The sequence below is a fragment of the Piliocolobus tephrosceles genome, chromosome 20 (assembly GCF_002776525.5).
Source record: "Piliocolobus tephrosceles isolate RC106 chromosome 20, ASM277652v3, whole genome shotgun sequence".
Classification (NCBI taxonomy): Eukaryota; Metazoa; Chordata; class Mammalia; order Primates; family Cercopithecidae; genus Piliocolobus; species Piliocolobus tephrosceles.
This window is the reverse complement of record NC_045453.1, coordinates 32481983-32507513: the sequence shown is the minus strand read 5'-3', so window position 1 is coordinate 32507513 and position 25531 is coordinate 32481983. Positions and strand designations below refer to the sequence as shown.

General features: G+C 47.7%; 1 protein-coding gene across 6 annotated transcripts in view; it reads right to left on the bottom strand.

Annotated features, from left to right (window-relative positions):
* Positions 1 to 25531, bottom strand: part of PHACTR3 (phosphatase and actin regulator 3) — a 275267-nt gene that overhangs the window by 105889 nt on the left and 143847 nt on the right. For 2 of the 6 annotated variants that reach the window (XM_023231977.2, XM_023231979.2), the window contains exon 1: positions 20306 to 20531. The exons of the other annotated variants lie outside the window; for them this stretch is intronic. The gene's annotated coding sequence lies outside the window, so the exon portion shown is untranslated. Of the gene's footprint in view, positions 1 to 20305; positions 20532 to 25531 lie in introns of those variants that run through there. 6 annotated transcript variants of the gene reach the window in all.

Here is a 25531-nt window from a genome sequence, read left to right as displayed (position 1 = left end):
CTGGAGGGCATGGCTAACACAAGCGCTCACCTGAGGAAGGAGGTCACCTTTGTCAGAGAGGACAGGGAGGGAGGCCACCAGTGTTGAGAGGGGAAGGGACATCACCAGTGTCCAAGGGGCTGGGGGCTATAATGGGCCAGGCCCTTCAGACCCAGGGAAGGGTCCCACTCCCGCCTTTCCCACCTAAGGCACCCCATGCATGCCACCAGCTGCCCCAAGGAGGCCCAGGATGGTCTACTCTGAATCCAGGCTCTGCAGCGCTCAGCCTGGACAAGAGCCATATGAGGCAGCACCCGAGGGCCCAAGGCCTCACATGGCAGTGACCTCTGAGCCCCCAGTGACAGGCGGCCTGCCTGGCAGCCTCTAGAGCTTCCACAGGGTCTGGCTTCCAAAGGGCTGCACCTGTCTCTAGCCCAGGGCCTTTGAATAAGCCACCCAGCCCCTCGGAGCCTCGGTTTCCACATCTGTAAAAAAAAAAAAAAAAAAAAAAAGATACCGTAATAATCATCCCTGATAGGTAAGGTTAAAAGGAGGACTCAGTGTGGTCATAAATTCTGGAAAGGCCAACGCAATGACTCATACCTGTAATTGTAATGCTTTGGGATGCCAAGGCTAGAGGATCACTTGATCCCAAGAGTTTGAGACCAGCCCGGGCAACATACAGAGACTCCACCTCTACAAAAAAATATGCTTGAAAATTAGCCAGGCATGGTGGTGCATGCTACTTAAGAGTCTGAGACAGGAGGATCACTTGAGCCTAGGAGGTCAAGACTGCAGTGAGCTATGATTTGCAACTGTACACCAGCCTGGGCTACAGAGAGAGAGACCCAGTCTCTAAAAATAATTAAAATGGAAAACAATCTGGAAACAAAGATAAACATCCATGATACACAGTTTATTAATTGTTTATGTTATCATCCATGTAAAATAATATTATCTGTGTGTCTAGACTTTATAGTCACTGATTAACATACCATGCCAGTGCGGGTAGCTTTTGGTAAAATTTTCTATTATAATAATTTCTATTATATAAGCAATAGAATAATTATGATGGGGTAAATGTTGGTCACTGCCTGTGGAGGGCCAGGAACTATCCTAAGGCATTGTCCCATTTTACCTTCACAATAAATCTATGAGCTAGAGATCATTCCGTTTTATATCCATTTTACAGATGAACACACTGAAGATCAAAGCCATGAGCCATTTTGTTGTTGGTCTCAGAGCTGGGAAATGCTGTGGCAGGGTAGGACCTTGAGCACCCTGACTCCAGAGAACCCTCTCACCTTCCAAAGCTGCATCGAGGGGACCCAAAGCAGAACTTGGAAGGATGGGACACCAAATCAAGAGGATAAACCAGGCCTGCCCCAGGGGGGTTGGGGCACGAGGCCATTGTCTCCAGGCATTACTAATAGAGTGCCGAGATGGTTAGGCTTTGTGTCCCCACCCAAATCTCATCTTGAATTATAATCCCCATAATCCCCATGTGTCAAGAGAAAGACCAGGTGGAGGTGATTGGATCAGGGAGGTGGTTTCCCCCATGCTGTCCTCGTGATGATGAGTGAGTTCTCATGAGGTTTGATGGTTTTATAAGGGGCTCTTCCCCCTTTGCCCTGCACTTCTCCTTCCTGCTGCCTTGTGAAGAAGGTGCCTTGCTTCCCCTTCACCTTCTGCCATGACTGTAAGTTTTCTGAGGCTTCCCCAACCATGCTGAACTGTGAGTCAATTAAACTTCTTTCCTTTATAAATCATCCAGTCTTGGGCAGTTCTTTTTTGTTTAATTGGGGGCACTTCTTTGTAGCAGAATGAAAATGGACTAACACAGTGTTAACTGTGCTAGGTGCTGTGTCCACAGATGCTCCACAAAGCAGCCCCATGGGGAAAGACAAGCCCAGGAATGTCGTGTTTGACATTCTGGGCTCTGCAAACCATTAAGGAAGCTACAGCAATGGCATCCTCTGCCATGTTTTTGGGGTGACCCCAGCACCTAGTGCCTGGTACCCAGTGGGAGCCCAGGAAATGTGTGGAACCAGGGCAGCTGCAGAACACCGATCAACCACAGATCCTCCTGGTCACCCTCTCTCCAAGGCCACGGGAGGCAGAGGGATGTACTGGGGTCCTTCTCTTCTCAGAGACAGTGCATTCCATGTTCTCATTCTCTCCTTTCCTTCCTCCACCTACATACGCCAGATGGGAGCAAGACTGCGACTCCACATGGCCCTGGGGGAGCCGGCTGTCCTGAGTGTTCTTGGCATAAGGGGAAGGATGGGCTGGGTCTCCCCAAGGCTCCAAGCTTAGCTGAAGATGAAGACGAAGATCCCCAGGGATGAGCAGAGGAGACGAGGATGGAGCATAATCATTGCTTTATTTATATCTCACCTCCTTCACAAAGGATCGGCATCAGTCACCAGAAACACACGCACAGTTGTAGGATGAAGGGAGTGTCAGGAGGGATCTGGAGGAAGTAGGGTCTGCTCAGGGCCAAAGGAGTTAGGGGGTCCCCACAACAGACACCACATGGGCTCCAGAGAAGGGTGCTTGTGTGCCCTGAGATTCCTAGCAGCCAAGGCAAAAAGGAGCAGCACATAAAATAAACTGCAGATCAGACCCTGAACCCAACTCTGTTTGCCACCTGCTTCATTACAACCCTGGTCTGGCACCAGCATCCCCGCCCCAGCAACTGGTCTTCCTGTGATCCGATGTCTTAGAAATAGAGCTCTAACCCTATCACTTCCTGCTCACTCCCCTGCCTCATTTAGGACAAAATCCAAATTAATCACTAAACTTGTGCAGCTCTCTGTGCTCTGCTGCCCCTCCCCCTTATTATCATCCTTATTGTGTGTTAGTGCTTGCCACATGCCATGGAAGCCAGTGTGATGTAGCTGTGAAGAACACAGCGGCTGGGACCAGGCACCCCAGGCTCCCCTCCTGGCTCTGCCACTTACTAACAGGAGGTTGGAGCACTGACCCCACTCCGCATTCCCTGCATTCCCCTTGCCAGGGCCTTGCTCGGAGGTATGGTTGCTACTTCTTGCTGTGGCTATGTGACTGCTTCCACTGGTGGAAGGTGGGCAGTGGCTTCTCCTCCCTACCACCATCACTGCCAGGACCACTGTCACCATCTTCACTATTTTAATCAGCTGCCCCCCTACTTCTGCCCTAGTGGCTGGAGCAGGTTCTGGGGTTCCCACCCCATCTCTGACACACAGTGGTCCTCACAGCAGAGCTGAGGGCTGCAGAGGGAGCACTTTGGCCCCAGAGAAGACTGCACTCCTCCCTCCAAGAATTCACTCACTCATTCACTTACTCACTCACTCATTCACTCACTCTCATCCACTCACTCACTCACTCGAACTTCCAACAAATACATACTGACACCAACCATGTGCCATGTATCCTAATAGGCACAGGGTGTGCAGAGGTGAACAAAAGAGACAATGCCTGCCTTTGTGGGGCTGTACTCGCCTGTGGGAGATGAACAATGAATAAAAGCGTGAATTTAAACAGTCCTGGCTCACCCCATCTGGGATAGCACTCATCACTATTTCTTGCCTTACTCTTTATTTTCTCATCACAAGTATCAGCTGGTATGCATGCACACACATACGCACATGCACACACACACACGCACACACATGCACATGCACACACACATGCACAAACACGCACACGCACGCTCACACACGCACACACACGCATACACGCACACACGCGTGCGCACGCACACGCACCGACGCATGCACACACGTGCACACACGCAATGCACGCACACGCATGCACACGCACATGCACGCACACGCACATGCACACACATGCACACACACGCACACGCACATGCACACCCACATGCACACACACGCACATGCATGCACACACTTATTTGTTTGCCTATTTGTAGTTGTTTCCACTCTCCTGCCCATGCCCCGAGCTGAAGCTCCTGACTGCAGGCCCTGGATGGATGTTTGCAGCTGTGTCTCCAGTGCCAACAACAGCTCAGGCATGTGCTGGGGGGACATAGAGAGCCCTGAACCAGGATCCCTACAGACGCAAGGAAGGACAGGACCCAGGGCCTGCTCGGGGAGCCTCAAGGGCAGGTGCCGACTGACTGACTGTGACAGGGAGTGCTCCCGAGGGCCGCCCCTGTGGGGAACAGGACGGGGGCTGTGATGGGAAAGGGGCAGGCTGTCCCAGACAGGAGGGAACAGTGGCTGAGAGGCATGGATATGCTGGGGAGGCAGGCAGGGTCAGAGTCAGGGACTTGAACCTGATTCAGAATTTCGGAAGGGAGCCACTAGAGGGTCTTCAGCTCAAAAGACTTAAAAGACCCTTTGCTCCTAAACCAAAAATCCAATGCATTGACCAGGACAGATGCCTTAGTCCGAGCAGCTCCTGAAGGGGCTCAGGTGTCATCAGGGGAGTGAAGACCCCATGCCCAAGGGCCTGGGGTAGAGGCTGCGCTGCTCTGCATCCCCCTTGGGAGGAAGTTCCCTCCCCTCTGTCTTCCCTGGGGTGGCTCAAGCCCAGGACTGTGCCAGGGGAGGGCTTGTGAGAGCTATGACTCTCCGCCCAAGAAGAGAAACTTCAAAAAACTGCTGCTCGGAGGAGAAAACTACTTACAAAACCCCTCAAGGGCAGAGGACATGAGCGCATCACTGAGGTGTAGAGCGGGGCAGGTGTGGTCATCCACGGCACGGTGTGGCCCGCGGATGCTGGTGGGCAGGTGCGCACAGAGCGGGTAGGTGTGTACCTCTGAGGGTGGGCGGGTGAACATCTGCAGAGCCAGTGTGCATGGGCATGGCTGGGTGTGCACCTGCATGGGTGGGGTGCCATCTGTGGGTGGGTGCGTGTGCCCCATGCACACCTGTCCACAGAGGGAAGGGACAGATGGGGAGCACCTCCCCCTATTCCAGGAATTCTCTCAGTGTCTCTCCCTGCAATTCCTGAGGAACTGCCTTCTCACACCGGGGAGACTCTGGAAGGTGCAAACACATTAGCAGCCACCGCCCAGCCTCTGAGTAACAGCAGTGCCAAGTTCCACTGCACCTCTGCCACCTCTGAGGCATTAGAGGTTAATTAATGGGAAGTGTTTCTCACAACTGGCATCTGTGTGAGGAAGTGCCACACACGGCCTCAGTCCTCAGATGATGGATGGGGCAGCTGGACCTGCCTTGCTGATGTCACACACTTGCAACTCAAGGGGCAGGCTCCAGCCTCTTTGGCAGCACCAGCCAGCCCTCTCCCAGGCCTCAGGCTCACAGTAGCTGGTATACTTGTCCCTGGGTAACTGACTCCATCCCTTTCCCCCATCAACAGCCACAGAGCTACGAGGCAAGAACTGTTCTAGGACTGACGGAGCTTACAGGCTCATTTCCATGCCTGGCACAGGGCCAATCCCTCTATTCACATTTCCTTCCATCCTAGCTCTGATCGCTCTCAAATTGTGTCTTGGGATTCACTGTTGATTCACTGTCATCTGCACTTCCCACGGGAACAAACATAAGCTCCACGACAACGAGAACTGTCACTCTCGTGCTTGTTGTTGGGTCTGTGGCACCTTTGCTGGTTCCTGGCACCCGGGGGTGCTCAAATAAACACCTGCTCGACCTGTGAATCCGGAGTGCAGGGCTGCCAAATGCTGGAGCCAGGGTCTGCTCCTCGTCCATCTGACTTTGATGTCCACCCTTTAGTGACATCAGGTACTTTCTCATCCTCATCTTTTATCCACTAAGATATCTTATCTTATCCTTCCACTTCACAGAATTCCCCAAAAACATATTGGAAGGAAGGCCCCATATTTGTGCAGGAGTGAGGTCAGGTACCCAGTGCCGTGTGCTGCACGGCTGACTTCTTAGAGAAGAAAGGTGCCATCTCTATCCGACAATATTGGAAAATATTTTTTTCCTTGTTTGTTTCATTCATTCACTCACAAACCCATTCATCATATCGGCCTGCTGTGTGTCAGGACTGCTCCGAGTTTCGACAGAGCAGTAAATTGCATCAACATGCCCGCTGTTTCCCGCTGCATGAAGCTCATGTATTTATGGAGGAGAAAAGAAGAAACACAGAAGGTGTAAGGCAGCCTCATAATGTGACATGAGCCACAAGAGAAGCAAATAAGAAGCTGAGATATGGCCTCTATTTCTTCTTTGAGTCCTTACCCGTATCACCAATTCACAGTGGCCATTGTCTTTGAACAAAGCACAGTGTTAGGCCTGAGGGACAAGGTGGTGCTAGGCACCCTCTCTCCCAGGGGACTCAGTGACCACAGAGAAAACTAAGGTGCGTGGAACCACCGGGAAGAATCGAGAAAGAGGATTATAACAGCAGAGGAAGCAACTTCTCCTGCTTGAGGGTGGGATAACTCTAAGAAGGCTACTAGAAGCTAGAGGAGGTAGTGGGTAGTGATAATTGAGTTGGTATTGGAGGTTGAGTAGGATTTTAGTAAAAAGTGCAAATTCATAAATACATGGCAGTACATGGTGTTTGGGGAACGGGGGGTCATTTGGGGAAGTTAGGTCTGAGGTCCCCAGTCTCTAAGGCTCAGAAACCCAGTAAAATTTCCACATATAAAATTGGGATCCACACAGATATGCTAATGTCCATTACGCCAATAATGAATACACACACACGCGCGCACACACACTACACAAAGCAATCATCTATGAGCATCACCACTTACTACACATAATAGGAAAAATATAGTCTCAAAAAAAAAAAAAGAATTTTTAGGCCTGGGCACAGTGGCTTGAGAAGCCAATGCAGGAGGGCTGCTTGAGGGTATGAGTTCAAGCCCAGCCTGGGCAACACAGTGAGACCCTGTCTCTATAAAAACTAAGGAAAAAATTAGCTGGGTATGGTTATGCACACCTGTAGTCCTAGCAACTCAGGAGGCTGAGGCAGGAGGATTGCTTAAGCTCAGGAGTTTCAGGTTATAGTGAACTACGATTGCACCACTGTGCTCCAGCCTGGGCAACAGAGCAAGACCCTGTCTCTTAAAAAAAACTAGTTGACTATACATTTGTAAATGAAAAACTAACTGCATTGTTCTTAGTGTTCTTAATTTGCTGGCATGGGTATGTGCACTGGAACTTGAGAACCCTTAGGCTGGAGCTTACAGTCAATGGAACAGAGTTGACAGAGGTGAGCTTGGGAAGGCATGTGGGGACCTGACCAAGAAGAGCTGTGTGTGGCTACGATAAGAGTCCTGGGGGCAATGTGGAGTCATTGAGGGACCTGGAGCAAGTTCAGCCTTGTGAAAAGACTACATGGAATCTTGGTGAGGATGGCAGACTGTAGCGGGAACAAGGCTGAAGGCAGGAAGGCAGGGCATGTGGGCACCCAAACATATGGAAGAGCCAAGGAATACGAAGGTTTGTTTTTATCGTCACTGTCATCAGCAACGGCAGCATCTACTGAGCATTTGCTGGGCAACAGGCTCAGTGCTGAGCACCTGGCATGAATTTGCTCGTTGTATTCCATCATAACCCTAGCAAGCAGAGAACTATTTTCATCACCTACATTACAGATGAGGACAATGAAGGCACACAGATGTGAAACAATTTCCCCAGGCACATGCTAGTTAGTGACAGAGTGGGGCTCAGAACTCAGGTCATCTGCTGTAAGAGATCTTAACTCCACAGCCTCTTTGACAACTGCGCCTCTCTCCCAGTCCCATGCTAGATGACACAGAGCAGATGATAACACTGCTGTCTAAGATCTGGGAGGAGGAAGGAGAAACAGGGCTAGGAAGAAGTTAACCATTAAAGCAACATACAATAACCTCACGCAGAAGCACTGAGCACTGAAAAACCAACTGCTTGTGGCCAGGCTGCAAGAGATGTGGCTTGACAGCCATCTACAGAAAAAGTGCTGGGCGTTCTCAGAGAGTGACCACCAGAATGGAGCTGAACCTCCAAAATCAAGTTTTAAAAATAGATTTCAATCTCCCAAATGTAAAAGTTCTTGGTTTGACCTCCTCCATCCCTAGAAAATTCCTAAGTAATGACTGAAGAGCATGATATTTTGGGTGTGCTGATCAATAAAAACAAAACAAGGGTCACGCCATCCAAGGACAAAGTGAGACCATTTGACAAGTTTCCTATAGTCACACTGCTTATAATGGAGGAATAAACTGCTTGCTGGTGTTGGGTGGAGGGCAGAGAGGGATGCAAAAAAAAAGGAGTGAATTTATTCAAGAAAAGGGAAGAAAATACTGCTAAATGCCCATGGCTGTATTCCCTAAACCTTGTAGGCTTTTTCCTACAGCCCTGCAAGTTCATTCATCAGGATCTGTAATCTGATGACAGCCCTTTTTTGATGGAGTAACTGCTGACTTTTCCAGTATGGGGGAAACAGAGACCTCAATAATTGCACAGTGCAATTCCTAGACTTAGGGCCTGCTCCCTCCTTTGGCCCCTAGCACAGTGCCTGGCAGGTGGGTTGAATGAATGAGTGAGCAAATGAATAAATGAATGAATGGATTGATCCCATGGTACAAACATGGAAGCAGAATCAAATGCAGGCCAATGAGTATTAGCAATGACCTGAAGCTGTCCCACTGCCTCCTGACAGTGGAAGGTAACTACAGTTCCCGAGCCACCTCCAGACCTCATGTTGGCCATGGCTTCTTCTAGCTGCCCCCTCAGCAGCTCTTAACTCAAAGGACATCTCCTTTCTCTCCTTTGCTGGTTAGTGGAGGTGCTAAGAAGCACAGAGAAGAAAAGACAAAAGCCTGGCTAAGCTTCAGAGTGAATAATTGGCACCTGGAAATTGTGAATTGAATAAATACTTAAATTTAGGATAACTTATATTTTAATGTCCAAAAGGAGGCCACCAAAATATTTTGCACATTCATTCCAGACAAACAACCGTAACAGGCAGGGCCTATGTTTTCAGCTCTACTTTACGTTGAAAAAGTAGAGGTTCAGGGCAGGAAAGCATTCGTTCAAGGTCACATAGCTGGTAAATGGCAGGTCTGTCCAGGCTCTCTGATCTTCAATTTACCATCTAGGCATGACACCAGTGTTTCCCAGAGTGTCTTCCATGGAACTCTAGCATAGGGAGATGCTGGGAGGATTAACGTAGTTGGAAAATGCCGTCTGTACTAAAAGCTTCTTCATGAGAGCCCCAATCCGTATTAGCATAGTATAGGCTCTGAGAAGTCCTGCAGGAAGAATTCAGTTGTTTAGCTAGATTTTCCTAAACAGATCTATCAGACAACCCCTATTTACACCTTGCTGCCTAGACTGCAATAACCCCACAAAAGCTATCAAATAGTTTGAGCACCAAACCCAGGACTAAGCACTTTGAATGTATTCCTGCTAAATAGTGTTAATAATTTATTTTTTGGACTATACACATATCTTTTCCACTATCTGTATTCCAAAGATAACAGGATTCTCTAAGATCTAGGCAGAAGTTGGGCCTCAAAATTTCCCAAGTCACTAAGCTTCTTCTAGCTGTCTAAGGCACCCTGCACAACAATGATGCTGAAATTAAGACTACATAAATGGGCATCACTGATGCCTCTGACACTAGTGGAAAAATCAAGACATTATTAAAGTGGCTTCTTTTCTTCCTCATATGTATTGTGGAAAAAACAGCACATCTAACTAGAAAGCCCATCTGTTTAGTATCAACCCCGTAGCTCTGCCAATGGTCGCTGGTGCCTGCCAGACATATGGTCAGTTTTCCAAGTGAAATTCAGCTCAAATCTGTAAATCAAGTGGATCTGAAAATGATCTATAGAATTTGGCAGCACAAATTCAAACATGAAGAGGATGGGGAAGGAGAAAGGTGGAATCTGGAAAATTGGCTTTGTTGTTTTCATCATTGTGATTATTTTTTGTTATGTGGCTTAGTAGGATGCGTCTGCATTTGCAATGAACAAACTCTTCTAAAAATTCTTGTACAAGAAGCCCACCTTTATCTTTGCAAAGGCTAAAAGCTACTTTTAGAAACTTCTTCCTAGAGATTATATTTTACAGAAAAGAGGGAAAATGAGCATTTCAGAGAAAGGACGAAAAGTGAAATAACACATCAGGGGACTTCAGTATTGGAGTAGAAATTTAGAGAAATAATATCACACAACATCTTCAAAGTCTGAGTTTCAACCCTGACTTTCTAAACCTAAAGCATAAGGTGAGTTTCTCATATATAATATCAGCAAAAGCTTAAAGAAAAACAGAAGTCAATTTTGAAAACATGTATACTTTAGCATTTTTCAGAGGAATTAAACACATTTAAGTGCTAGGAAGACTTTACGCCAACAGATTTGTGTTTTGAAAATGTGTCCCTCACTCACTTTGCTTAGGTCAGGAATTGGCAAATGTCTTCTGTAAGGGGCCAAATAATAAAACTCTGAGGCTTTGCGGGACACACAGTCTCTGCTGCCACCACTCAGCTCTGCTGCTGTAGTGTGAAGCAGCCACAGAGGAGACATAAATTAATGTGCACGGCTATACTGCAATAAAATTTTATTTGCAAAAACTAGTAGCAAGTGAATTTGGTTTGTGGGTTTGACAGTTTCTGCCTTAAGTGATCCTTTAAGAAATGTCTTCTGGGAAAAAATACGACTGGGTGCCCCAAGAAGAAAAAGGGAGAGAAGAAATGGTTTTGGATCCTGATCTCTTATCTTCATTTCACTTCTAACCCCTGGGGGGCAGTCCAGCATCACTTTCACCTGTACAACTCTGCAGCCTCTGCCCTGGTTTCCCACTTCAACTCCTGCCTACCCCACAAGCAAGCAAGCAAACAGGGCCCTGTATTGCTCACCCTCATGACATCACAGTGGCTCTTAGGATGAAATATAAAGCCCCCACTGTAACCTCAGAGCCCTGACCTCCATTTCTTAAGCTTTTCTACCACCATGCCCCTCCTCACTCATTAAGTGCTTTCCCACCACAGGGTGACTGCCTCCTGTGCCATTCCCTCTGGAGGCAACACTTTTCTCTGATGAACTCCTACTCATCCCTCATGGTCTCATCCTTCCTACCCGCCTGTTAGGTTTCCTGTTATTTTTCCACCATGGCCTTCAGCATAATTTTTAATTAGCTCTTGATGTATGTGTCCATTAGTTTTATGTCCATCCTGGCTACTTGACCATGAGAGCAGAGACCAAGTGTGACCTGTACAGCAGCCTCTGCAGGCCCTGAAACAAAGTCCAGGAGGGCCTAGCCAGGGCTCAGCAAGTATATGAGAACCAAAAGGAGATGGGCTGAAGATCCTTGTATGCTCTAGTGCACAGGCCCTATCTGTGCAAACCAGTCTAGGCCCATCTGAAGCTTAAAATCCTGCAGAACAGAGCGTGCTTCTGAAGATTTACCAGGTCCGGGTCCAACGTGAATTCAATGACTTTCCCGGCCACACTGAGGAAGACTTTCACCCGAGAGCCAAGGGCATCATGCTTGAATGTCTGGAACTGTCTGCATTTCTGATGTCATCAGGGCTGCTCACGTCACCACAGGCCCCTGCCCAGGCCTGGTTCCTCTGGTGATTGTCGTGGAAGTGACCGAGCAAGACGGAACCATTCCCACAAACCAGCAAGTCATGCAGTGCAGGCATTCCGGGAGCAGCTGCCCGCAGGTGGCAGAGCCAGTCCCTCTGGGACCCTCCTCCTGAGTTGGCACCATCTGTGAGCATCCTTAAAGGTCACTCATGGCTGTTGAGGTACCACTTTCTCTGTGTCCCACAGGTCACATCGCATACACCCCTGACCTTACCTTACCCTGCCTCAATCCCTCCAGTGACTTCCACAGGAGTTAGGCCTCCCTTTGCCCCTCAAAGCCCGGTGACTTCTCCCTATGAGCAGCTCCAACCTCATAGTTCTCTGCAGCTTCCCCAAGCTCATCCCCACCTCCAGATCCTGGGAAGCGGCCCCTCAATGGAGGCTGTCCTCCACCTTTGCAAAGCTGCTTCCATATCACTTGGGTTTCATTGCAAACATCTCCTCCTGGTCCATCAGAGCAACAGTGAGACAGCCAAGCACCCTCCCACCCAACCCAAAATTCTCTGCATGGCACACACTGCATGACACACACTCCCTCGACGGCGCTGTTATTTCAGCTGACTTGGTGTTGTCAGTCCCTCCCCACTGGAGTGACCTTGTCTATAACAGGCACCCAAAATACTTTGGAAGGAATCAGGGAATGAATTAATGAATGGAAGAGGCATGACAGAGACTAAGACAAGCTTCTGTGGTCAGAAAAAGGAATGGTCTCCAGACTCAGGTAAGACTCTTTGTGGAAAAGAGATGACAGCTGAGGGCAGTTTTGAACAAATCAATAGGAGTTAAGAAAGCTATAATAATACTGATAACAAAAGGTAATCGTCCATTGTGTGGAAATTGTTAACCCATTGATCTGTCGATGGCCATTTAGATTGTCTTCACATACCGGCTGTTGTTCACAACAGTGCTGCTATTGAACATTCATGTGCAGGTGTTTTCTTCCCCCAATGCCTGTTTTCAATTAGTTTAGTTAGATACCCAGAAGTGGAGCTGCTAGCTCATAGGGTAATCCTATATTTCAAATTTTGAGGAACCACCCAATTGTTTTCCACAATGACTGGACCACGTCATGCTCGTACCAGGAAGAAAGCACCAACACCCACTGCAGCATGGATGAACCTAAGATCATGGTGCTAAATGAAAGCCGCCAGTCACAAAAGACCACTCAACAAGGCAGACTGGTGGCTGCCAGGGGATAGCAGAGGGCAGAATGGGCATGGGATCTCCTTTGGGTGTGATATGAAAATGTTTGGGAACTAGACACATGTGGCAGATGCCAATATCGTGAATGTACTAAACGCCACTGAATTGTACGCTTTAAAGTGATTAATTTTGTGTTACGTGAATTTTACCTCAACAACAATAATAACAATAAAATAAACAAAATCCCCTATCCATTGGGTATTTGATGCCAGACGATTTTGTGCTGGGCCCTTTTCATGTCTCATTGCACGTAATCATCACACCACTAAGGAGGCGGGCATTGCAAGTACAGGGTTCTCGATCCGAAATGCTTGGGACCAGAAGTGTTTCGGATTTTCAGATTTCTTCTGATTTGGGAATATTTGCATTACCAGCTGAGCATCCAAAAATTTGAAATCCAAAATGTTCTGATGAGTATTTTCTTTGAGCATCATGTCAGCACTCAAAAAGTTTCAAATTTCAGAGCATTTCAGACTTAAAATGTTTGAATTAGGCTATTCAGCTTTATAAGTACCTCATTTAACAGGTGAGAAAAGCAAGGCTCAGAGGGAGAGGTGACTTGCCCAAGGTCACATGGCATCAAGTGGCACAGCCAGGTCTCAAACCCAGGGACCGCGAATTCTCAAGATTCAAACCTGTCCAAAAGAGCCACTTCTCCTCCAGGAGACAGAAAGTCTCTGAGGGTCAAGAATGGCACCTCTAACAACCTAGTAGGTCCCTCATTCCTCCTCTAAGCTGTGGCATGGTGGCGCTAACTACAGTCCTTTATACATGACTGGCACTTTTACATCAGGCAGAAAGTATGACCTAAAGCAAAAATAGCCCAAATATCCATCAGCTGACACATGGACACATCAAGTATGGTCTATCCAGACCATGGAACATTCCATAGTCATAAAAGGGAATGAGGCCTGGACACCTGCTACAGCATGGAGGGACCCTAATAACATCATGCTGCACGGGAGAAGCCGGCCACAAAAGTCCATATAGTGTCCATACAGCATATGATTCCATTTACGTGAAACGTTCAGCACAGACCAATTCATAGAGATGGAAAGTAGATGCGTAGTTATCAGGGGCTTGGAGAAGGGGAGAATGAGGAGTATCACACAATTTTCTTGTAGGTGATGAAGAGGTTCTGGAATTAGACAGCAGCGATGGTTTTGCAACAATGTGACTGCACTCACTGTGCAGAGCACTGAATTGTACCCTTTAGTCATTTAAATTAAGAATTTAATCAAAAACACTGTAAAATGAAAAGACAAAACACAGTGCAGGAAAAGATGTTTCTAACATATTTAAGGGACATAGTCCAGTTTCTAGAATATCAGAAATCCCACAAATGAGCAAAGTCAAATAACCCAATGGAAAATATGCAAAGTCCTGGAACACCTTCCAAAAGGAGGTATCCAAACCGTCAACAGCATATAAAAAAGATGTTCCCCCTAATTAATATTCAGGAAAATGCAAATTATATCTAGCATGATTGGCACACATGAATCGTACCCTTTAAAATGGTTGAAATGGTAAATCTGATGTTACATGTAGTTTAGTGCAAAGAAAAACACAAAAAGCATGTCCTCATCCTGTGGAACTCCCTGCCAAGTCAAGAAGCTGGGGCTGGACCAACACAGCCAACCTATAAGGGCAGGGTTTCCAGGGAGGGAGGAGGAGCAAACAGTTCTGAGTTTTTCCGTTTGCCTGCATCTTGAGTCTCGCTTGACCTGGTGCTGAGGAGGCCCAGTGTCATGGGAAAGAAGTGATGCAATTATTCCAGCAGCAGCAGCTCTGCATGAGCAAAGCACTTCCCATTGACTTAGTGCTGGTGGCTTCTGGGCCTGGCATTCTGGTCACACACACCAGGCCAGCCCTTAGCAGAAGCAGGATTCGGGGGCCAACAAAAAGCTAGCCAGGACACCAAGTGACAACCCAAACATGCAGCATGACTGTGATTTATGCAGATTTCAAAGAGCAGTAAAGTCTCATGCAATATGCAAACTTAAAATTACCCTAAATTAAAAATTTGTCAAGGATCACATATTTCAAAGCATCTGGCTGTGGGGATTGTCAACTGCGCTCGTGCTATCGACCCTGGAGGCACTGCTATAGCGGACATCAGAAGCATGTCTCCCTCGTGCTGGAGCACATGGTACACCCTGTTCTGGAAGGCCTGTCGGAGAAGATCGGGGTAGAACATTGGATCCACGAGGCCTGACCCCAAGCGGATACTGTCAGTGCTCTGCCCACCCCTCTAGTCCAAGGCTGTGGAGTCTCCCAGCTCCCATGTGCTTCTGTCCCTAAAGGCACCTCTACAGGCCAACTCCCAGGCTCTCAGCCTCTCTGCGCTCCTGCACAGAGCCGAGAGCCAATGACCGGTGGTGGCAAGAATGTAGCCTAGCCTCTGGACTCAGCAGAGACAAACTCTGACACACTCACACTCAGAGTCCCCTCAGGGTCAGGCCGCAGCTGGCCCTGCACAGCTGTGCCTGATACTACCCCTCCTTGGCCTCCCTGTGCCACTTTCCCAGCACTGGGGCCAGCTTCTCCTGGGAGAGCTTTCTTATAAATTACTTGCTCTCGAATCCTCATCCCAGGATCACGTCCCCAAAACCCAAATCAAGACAATCATCTGCTCTGAGCCAGGTACTGGGGTGATACCCACGAGCAAAACCAGGTGTGGTGTCTGTCCCCACGGAGCTCACAGCCACCTGGGCTCACAGCCTCACTAAGGCACACAGCCCACCTGTCCTCACGGAGCTCACAGCCCACCTGGGCTCACAGCCTCAACAAGGCACACAGCCCACCTGAGGTCACATCCACCTATGCTCATACCAACCTGGGCTCACAGCCTCGGTGGGCACACAGCCCACCTGGACTCATGGAGCTCACAGCACACCTGGGCTCACACCCACCTAAGCTCATAGCCTCACTGAACCCACATCCACCTGGGCTCACAGCTGCCTGAGCACACAGCACGCCTAGGCTCACAGCCTCACTGACCTCTCTACATACCTGGGCTCAAACCCAGCTGGGCTCACAGCCTCACTGAGCTCACACCCACGTGGGCTCATGGCCTCACTGACCTCTCAACACACCTGGGCTCAAACCCACCTGGGCTCACAGCCTCGCTGAGCACACAGCACACCTGAGCACACACCTACCCGGCAGACAGCCACCTGGGCTCACAGACATCAATTAGTGAATGTTGCGCATCATAACTGCATCGTGAAAATGCAGGTAAGCATTTTGAGGAGACGGAGAGAGTCACTTGAGAGCATGTATCGGAACTGGAGAAACTTCCTGGGAGAGATGCCTCAAACTGAGGTGAAAAGGATGAGCTAACTGCAAAAGGCTCACTGACTAGCCCAGAATCACACAGTGTTGGGTGACAGCCCTGGTTATGTGCACTAGGCTTCAAATCTCCCCAGGTGAAGAGGACTCCTGCAGGTCCCTGCTGGCCACACACCCTGAGGGTGCCCAGACCATAGTATTACAAAGCATGGAACTCGTTCAGTTGCTTCTTGCAACCTTCAAAGGCAAAGAGACTGTGGACCTCACAATGATCCTATTCCTCCCCATTCAGATACCTTTTTAAAAAGCATTACTCTCAAACTGCCTTTATGAACATGAAATATTGGAAGATCTTTGTTCACAGTTCCCAGTCTAGCAAACAACCCCCCATGTGGTGGTTTAAATACACTGTTGAAACAGAGTCCTTGGGGACCACTCCGGTCTTGGCCTCATAAATAATTTCCTCCCTCATGCATTAAGTAAATGAAATTAAGCCTGGGAGCTCAAGTCCTTTTGGGGGTTGAAATGAACATGGGCAGGAACAGAATGAGAGAAGCCCTGCTCCAGATCACATCCCGACCCCGAGGGTGCACGTTGGCTGGCCCAGGCACTACCTCTTGTGGCCAGGGATGTGCTGGCACTATGGCCAGGCAGCTGCTCAGGTCAGATGTGGCTATGTCAAAGACGTTCAGGCTAAATAAAAGGTATGGACACGGAGGTGAGAAATCAGAGCCTTCACACACAGTAGGGAGGAAGGAGACCAGGCAGCCAACACGGAAGAAGTCTGGCAACTCCTCAAATAATTCAACATCGAGTCACCATACAATGATTCTACTCCCGAGCAGACCTCGAGGACCAAGTCACCATGAGGATTTACTGCTGACCACACCCCAAAGACCAAGTTACCATATGACCATTCTTACTCCATATGATCATTCTTACTCCTTACCATTTCCCGAAGACCGAGTCGTCATATGACCATTCTTACTCCATATGATCATTCTTACTCCTTACCATTTCCGGAAGACCAAGTTGTCATATGACCATTCTTACTCCTTACCATTTCCCAAAGACTGAGTTGCCATATGACCATTCTTACTCCTTACCATTTCCCGAAGACCGAGTCACCATATGACCATTTTATTCCTTACCATTTCCCGAAGACCGAGTCGCCATATGACCATTCTTACTCCTTACCATTTCCCAAAGATCGAGTTGCCATATGACCATTTTATTCCTTACCATTTCCCAAAGACCGAGTCGCCATATGACCATTCGACTCCTTAGTAGACCCCAGTGACCGAGTCAACGTACGATGATTCTGCTCCTGAGCTTGCCCCAAAGACTGGGTCACCATATGACCATCCAACTCCTGAGCAGATCCCATAGAACTGAAAATAGGTGTTCACACAAAAATGTGCACATGAATATGCACAGCAGCTCTACTCATAATAGACACAAAGTGGGAAAATAACCCAAATGCCCATCAACAGATGAATGGATAAAGAGAATATGGTCTATGTACAATGGAATAGTATCAGCCCTAAAGAGGAATGACATGCTGGCAATGCCGCAATGCCGGTGAACTTGAAAACATGGTGCTACCATTTAAAATCGCAATCATTAAAAAGTCAGGAAACAACAGGTGCTGGAGAGGATGTGGAGAAATAGGAACACTTTTACACCGTTGGTGGGATTGTAAACTAGTTCAACCATTATGGAAAACAGTATGGCGATTCCTCAAGGGTCTAGAACTAGAAGTACCACATGACCCAGCCATCCCATTACTGGGTATATACCCAAAGGATTATAAACCATGCTGCTATAGACACATGCACACGTATGTTTATTGCGGCACTATTCACAATAGCAAAGACTTGGAATCAACCCAAATGTCCACCTGTGACAGACTGGATTAAGAAAATGTGGCACATATACACCATGGAATACTATGCAGCCATAAAAAAGGATGAATTTGCATCCTTTGTAGGGACATGGATGCAGCTGGAAACCATCATTCTCAGCAAACTATCGCAAGAACAGAAAACCAAACACCGCGTGTTCTCACTCATAGGTGGGAACTGAACAATGAGATCACTTGGACTCGGGAAGGGGAACATCACACACCGGGGCCTATCATGGGGAGGGGGGAGGGGGGAGGGATTGCATTAGGAGTTATACCTGATGTAAATGACGAGTTGATGGGTGCTGACGAGTTGATGGGTGCAGCACACCAACATGGCACAAGTATACATATGTAACAAACCTGTGCATTATGCACATGTACCCTAGAACTTAAAGTATAATAATAATAATAAATAAATAAATAAATAATAAAGGATGCATATTCAGGTAAAAAATAAATAAATAAATAAAGCATTGTATACTCGAAAAAAAGAAAAAGAAAAGAAAACATGGTGCCAGGTGAAATAACCCTGTCACAGACCCCACACTGTATGATCCTATTTGTATGAAGGGTCCAGAGAGACAGAGAGTAGATTCGCGGTTGCCAGGGGTAGGAAAGGGGAAGTGGGGAGTGAGCGCTTAATGGACGGGGGGTTTCCTCTTGGGATGATGAAAGTGTTTTAAAATTAGACTGTGGTGCAGTTGCACAAACCCGTGAATGCAGTAAAAACCACAGAACTGTGAACCGTATAAGGGTGAATTGTATAATATGTGAATTATAGTTCAGTAAAGCCGAAAAAAAAAGAAGAAAAGAAAAGAAAAAGAAAAAAAAGAAAGAAAACCAAGATCATCAGGGCCTGCCCACATCCTCTCTCAGGGCCATAGGCTGAGCTGGTTGAGAGCCACAGGGCATCTTTCCCAACATGCCATATAGGAGTCCATCTGACAGCACGTGGGACCCAGCAGCCCGGCCTGCCTCTCACAAGCTGCGGTCCTTTCTGCCACCCCCACGCCCTGACCCCAGCAGAGGCTCCTCCCAAAACAAGCATGAGTATTTGCTAACCTCTTCCAAACCCCAGTGGGCTCCTCTCCCACCACGGCTGCCCCCCAAGCCCATTCCCCATCATGTGTGGCACGCACGATGGCAAGAGTGTTCCCCTCATCCCCTGCCCATCCCAGCTGCCATTCTGGTCACTTCCCGGTCCACGGACCACATGGAAGCAAAGAGATCCCCAGCAATGCACAGCAGGCCTTGCCATCCCGTGCTGAAACCCTCCAGGGCATCTGCCCACTCCTGCATTAAGGATCCAATCCAAACCCCCCGAGGAGCCTCTGGCCTCACTTGGTGCCTTCTCCATCGTGCTCCCTCCATTCCAGCCACGCTGACTGCACAGGGCAGTCCCTCATCGTGCCCTGTTTGTTGCTGCCTCAGGGCCTTCTAATCAGCCACCCTCTCTTCCAGGAATACCTTCTCCCAACACTGCCACAGTGCTGACTCCTCACCCCTGAATGCCCACTGCACAGAGGTGCCAACCCTGCTCAGCACATCACTGCAGTGGCTTCCTGTACCTTCCTCAGTTCAATCTGAGGTGCTACCTTGTTTTACTTTTGAGAGGGAGTCTTTCTCTGTCACCCAGGCAGGAGTGCAGTGGCAAGTTCTCGGCTCACTGCAAGCTCCGCCTGCTGGGTTTACGCCATTCTCCTGCCTCAGCCTCCTGAGTAGCTGGGACTACAGGCGCCCGCCACCTCGCCCAGCTAATTTTTTGTATTTTTTAGTAGAGACAGGGTTTCACTGTGTTAGCCAGGATAGTCTCGATCTCCTGACCTCGTGATCTGCCTGCCTCGGCCTCCCAAAGTGCTGGGATTACAGGTGTGAGCCACCGCACCTGGCCCCTTGTTTTACTTTCTTTGGGCCACTTGTCACTCTTTGACGTCGTCTTGTGTATTTCTTTTATTTTCTGTTGGAATACAAGCTCCTTGAGAACGGGGACTTTGTCTGTTTGTCCAACCATTGTATGTCCACAGAGCAGCAGGGGCTCAATACATTTGAGTTGATAACAAGTAACTCCTGTGCTCAAGTTCCTCCATCCTCAGGATGGGAAGCCCCCAAGCAGCAGTGTCCTCCTCACGCAGTCTGGTCCTTGTCACTCTCCAGCCTCCCATCTCATCACCCTTTGCTCCAACCAGACTGGCCTCATCTAGATTCCTCAGGCATCTCTAGTTTCAAGAACTTTACATGCACTTTGCCTTCTAGAATCCCCTTCCCAACTCCTGGCCTGGCCATCTTCTACTCTGGGTAACAACTTATACTTTTCTTCCCTCAAAAGACTGTTTCTGACATCAGTGGACGAAGCTGCTTTGTGCTGCCACATCCCCCACCATCGCCCCATCATCTTGTCTCACGCACAGCTGGGAGTCACTGGTTTCATCAGGTTTCTTGCTGGACTGACTCCTTCCAGGCAGAGGGACAGGTGTGTCTTGCCCCGCCACCTAGCAGACAGAATCTCCACAAAGTCAGTCCTAGGAAGGACCTCTGGAGAGAAGAATGGTCACTGCAGATGCATCCTACACAGCCTGGGGCAGCACAGCAAGGCTTGGGCCCCACAAGCCAGAATCGACTGGGTGTGAAGGCAAGCTCTTATTAACTGTTCAAACTTGGACAAGTTACATAACGTCTCTGAGCTTCCGTTTCCTGTCATGTGCCTGTAAGAATTAAATGAGCTAACACATAGGAAAGGGTTGACATGGTGCCTGGCAATAGCAATGTTAATAAATGTTAGCCAGCCACATCACCATCTCCATCATCCATTTTTCTAAGCACCGTGGTGTACCACAGTCCCTGACACCCAGTACAGAAATCCTGGGTGAAAGTCATTCGCTTTTCAAGGACACCACAAAAAGCAAACATTTTTTTAATCAAGTCTTTAATTTTCAACACAATAAACGTTCCCTTCCAAAAGCAAACGACCGAAGATGAATTAAAAAATCAGCAGTTCCTTCTGGAATCTGCAAGGACTGGGTTAGATGTTTTTAGGAGAAGTGGCCACTTTGGCAAGATTCTTAAATCCTTTTTAAGTATCTGGGAAAAAAATGCACAGCAAACAAAATTTGGAAGAGCTGATGTACTTGGATCAAAGGAGACGTAGGGGATTGTGTGCACCTCCAGCTTCCCCTTGAAGTAGACTTTGGCAGGAGGCCTCGGGCTGCATGAGGGAGACCAACCCTGAGTGCGCACACTCAGACGGTAGAGTCAAGCACAGCATTGCGCTTAGTAGGTGCCATGTTGCACTTAGTAGGTGCCATCAGCACCATGGTCTCTGGTGGGGCACTGTGAGATTAAAATATTGGACTACCCTCAGTAAGTGCCCCCCAGTATGCAAAGGGGACAGGAATTGAGAGACAGAAGAGCCCGTGGCCTCTGCCTCAGTTTCCCACACCTGTCCCGGTGAACACCTGGATTCATTGATGTTCTGTGTTTGTTGATCATGTACTGTGGACACAACATGGGCCTGCAGAGCCCAGGAGACCACCCTGTGAGATGTGGACCATTTTGTACAGGCCCTCCCAAAGAAATGGTGACTTTCCGGACCAGATATGCTAGCCTCTCAAGAGAGGCTAGCCTCTCAAGAGATGTTTTGGTCTTCAAGATAGGACTGTGCCCCACTGCAAGGTAATTGGTCACGATGCTCCTTCCTCATTTTAGGTCTGCCCAGCACAGATGCCTGTTCCTGTACTCATCATATGCCTCCTATGAGCGAGCTGGAAGGGCAGGAAAACCAAGAAATGGAAACACAGGCCCCACTTTCTGGCATCTACAATATCATCTGGAAAAACAAAATGCAACCAGCAGGCATTTTGAAAACATAGAGAAAGCCTGGGCTTCAGAATGAGGAGATGCAGGCCCTCGGGCAGGCTCCATTTCTTCCTGGCCTGTGACCTTAGGCAGCCCCAGGGCCCTCCAAGCCTTTCCAGGGTCCTCATTTGTAAAACAGGATGACAATAATGTTAACATCAGTCACACCAGTGATGAAACCGGAAGAAGAAGGGGTCACTAAAACCAATTAGTTTGGGAAGCAGAACTAATTCCCCTGAATCTTTCAAATTCCCCAATCCTTGCAGATTCCAGAAGGAACTGCTGATTTTTTTCAAGTCCAGTCCTTCAAGTCAGCTAGGGATTGCATGTTCAATGCTACCATTGCCCTGGGGGAAGGTGGGCTAAAGGGCTACTGAGGCATCCTTTTGGCTGAAAGCATAACAACCCTTCAGACTCTGGCAAATTGGAAACTCTTTCAGGAAGAAAAATAAAAGGTAGGAAATTCCCTTTAAGAATAAGTTAAGAGGCCAGGAGCGGTGGCTCACACCTGTAATCCCAACACTTTGGGAGGCCGAGGTGGGTGGATCACAAGGTCAGGAGTTCAAGACCAGCCTGGCCAAGATGGTGAAACCCTGTCTCTACTAAAATTACAAAAATTAGCTGGGTGTGGTGGCAGGTGCCTGTAATCCCAGCTACTCAGGAGGCTGAGGCAGAGAATTGCTTGAACCCAGGAGGGGGAGGTTACAGTGAGCTGAGATTGCGCCACTGCACTCCAGTTTGGGGGAGAGAGTAAGACTCTGTCTCAAAAAAAATTAAAAAAAAAAAAAAGAATAAGCTAAGAATAAGAAAAGGAATTTCGCCCCAGTGTGCATTTTAGCAGCCTGACAGCACTGGGGGAGGTGGATTCTTAATTCATTCATCTGGTGTTAGCAAGGGCTACAGACTAATTTATTTAAAAAAAAAAAAAAAAAAAAAACAAGCTTCATGCAACTGTACACTTTCACACATTAAATTTTCATAAGGTCTGATGGGTTCTTGTCTGGATGAGGAATGGCTGTCAGGAGGGGCTTGCCACCACTTGAAGGAGCAGAGACGCTTTCTGGTGACAACACGCCCATGCGTAGGCCAAGCAAAACGACGCAACCATTCACAGCTGCTTGCAACACAGGATAGACATATGCCGCCATCTCCACAAGGCTGAAATATGTTGACACCCTTTTTAAAACAGAGCCATGTAAAGTGAAAAGTTGTATATTCCTCAAGGTTTTAATTTAACTTGCATTAGACTGAACCATTTAAAACTGCCAATATTCAGCTGTCATCGACCCACAAAATTGGCAATTTCAAACAGGTCACCTTAATATAAGTCAAAAGCAGATCTCATTCTATAATGAAATATAAACAAAGATAGGAAAAGGATTAAAATTATTGTGGAGGTTTTTTTTTTCTTTCTGTATCATCAAAAGGGGCCTTTCACGATGCTGTACCTGCAAGTCTCTTTCCTCTAATTCCAGGCACTGCACACACTGGATTTGACCCTTGCAGATGGTCCAGGTGGGTGAAACCACTGGTACTGGGGCCGGAGACCGTGGAGGGGTCTTGCTGGAACCCAGCCACAGATACTGCATCCGCATTTCCCTCCGCATTTTCCTCCTCCCCAACAGGACCAGATGGAAATGTTGGGCTGGGCGGCAGGATGCCTCATGATCCAGGGTTATTCTCAGCCACACAGCAACCAGGAGAGGAATCGGGGGCCCTGGGTGCTGTGTGGCTGAGAATGACAACTTAAGAAGTTGTCTTTCTCCAAGCAGGGCAGAGCAAGCAGCGTGGGAGGTGGGCACCCACAGTGACACAGCTGCCCAGGACCCAGGCCTGGGGGAGCCATTTCAAATCTTCCATGTGACAAGGTTTGGGGAAGAAAGACAGACAAGGGAGAATCTTTTTGCCCTTGACCACCTAACTTCTGGGTTTCCCCAGCCCCTAGCTTCTAAGAATATGTGAGGAAACTACAAACCCAAGCTTCCTTCCACTTGGGACCTTTTCCAGCCTCTTAGCTGTATCTGTGAACCTGGACAGGAGGTCCATTCCAGGACATGGAGCTACCACCACAAAGGACATAAATCTGTCTACAACGAAACTGAAAGACTGGATGATAAATGAATACCTTTGAGTGCTTCATCAGAGATTTAAGTGCCTTGAATTTTTGCAGAGGTTTTCTTAGACTTTAGACTTCTTAAAAATGCCATTCTGGAGGAATAGTCCAAAAAACCACACCTTTATACAGCAAAGTCATTTTTGTTAAGCAAGTAATTTTCTTCTTTAGAGATCTGTAACAAGGAACAGATCTCTATATCATGGTTTATGCCAGCCCCAGGAAGAACACAGGCTGGAGGGGGGGTTTCCAGTGGGGATTCCAGCTTCACCCCAAGCATGTGCGAGGCTGTGAGTGAGTTGCTCTGCCTGTCTGAGCACGAGTGTCCCAGGCTCTAGAACCTGAGTGATAATGCTATCCCCCTTACAGGGCTGTTGTCACAATTAAATGAGATAAAGCACTCAGGACAGTGCGGCAAATGTGAATTAAGTTAGCCAATGGGATAAGTTCAGTGGATTTCATCCGTGTCAGTATTCCAGTTAGGTGTGTATATTCTAGTTTAGCACCGGGGGAAAATTGAGTAAAGGGTACACAAGATGTCTCCCTGCCATTTCTCATAGCTGCATGCACATCTACAATTATCTCAACAAAAATTTCAATTTAAAAAAGTCACCCAGTGCTGTTTTCATTATTAAGATCACTAATTCTGCCAAAAAGGATACACTAAATAAACACTCAAGGGCCCTTTCAATTTTTCATGAATCCAAGAAATAATTATTTTTATGTACTGTTTGTGTTGGAAACAAAATGAATGCAGGAATAAAACAACTTCTTAAAATAATCTTAATGCAATAAATCTATTTGATTTTTGTGTTTCTTTATAAGCATAATAAATTTCAATTGCACTTCATCTATCCATTAATTCACTCATTCATTCATTCATATATTTTACCAACACTAAGCGAGCACCCAGTGCTGGGCATGGGGACCCATCAGGGAGCATGATAGACTCAGCTTTCGTCTACACTTGTGTTTTTTGCCTATTAATGGCCTTCTGGAACCCTTTAGAAAGGAAGGAAAGCAATGTACATTTATTGAGCACCTACTGTGTGCCTGGTCTTGCACTGGGCACAAGAGTATCATTGGTGAGTAGAAGAGTTGCAAATTTTTTCATCGTGAAGCCCGCAATTTGGTGGCAACAAATGACATTAAAACAAAAATAATCACACAGATAAATGTGTGAATTATGAACATGTAAATGCTAGGAGAGAAGAGCATGGGGCCTCTGAGCCTAGGGGACTGGAGAATCTTCTTTAGCCCAGGGGACGAAGAAAGTCCTCTCTAAAGAAGTGACCTTAATAATGAGCAGGACTCTCAGATGAAGAGTGAAGGGAAGAGGGCCGGGTGCAGTGGATCACAGCTGTAATCTGGGTGGCTGAGGTGTGTGAATCATCTGAGGTTGGGAGTTCAAGACCAGCCTGGGCAACATGGTGAAACCCAGTCTCTACTAAAAATACGAAAATTAGCCAGGTGTGGTGGCACATACCTATAATTCTAGCTTCTTGGGAGGCAGAGGCACAAGAATCACTTGAACCAGGGAGGCAGAGGTTGCAGTGAGCTGAGATCGAGATCGCACCACTGCACTCCAGCCTGGGCAACAGAACGAGACTCTGTCTCACACACACACACACACACACACACACACACACACACACACACACAC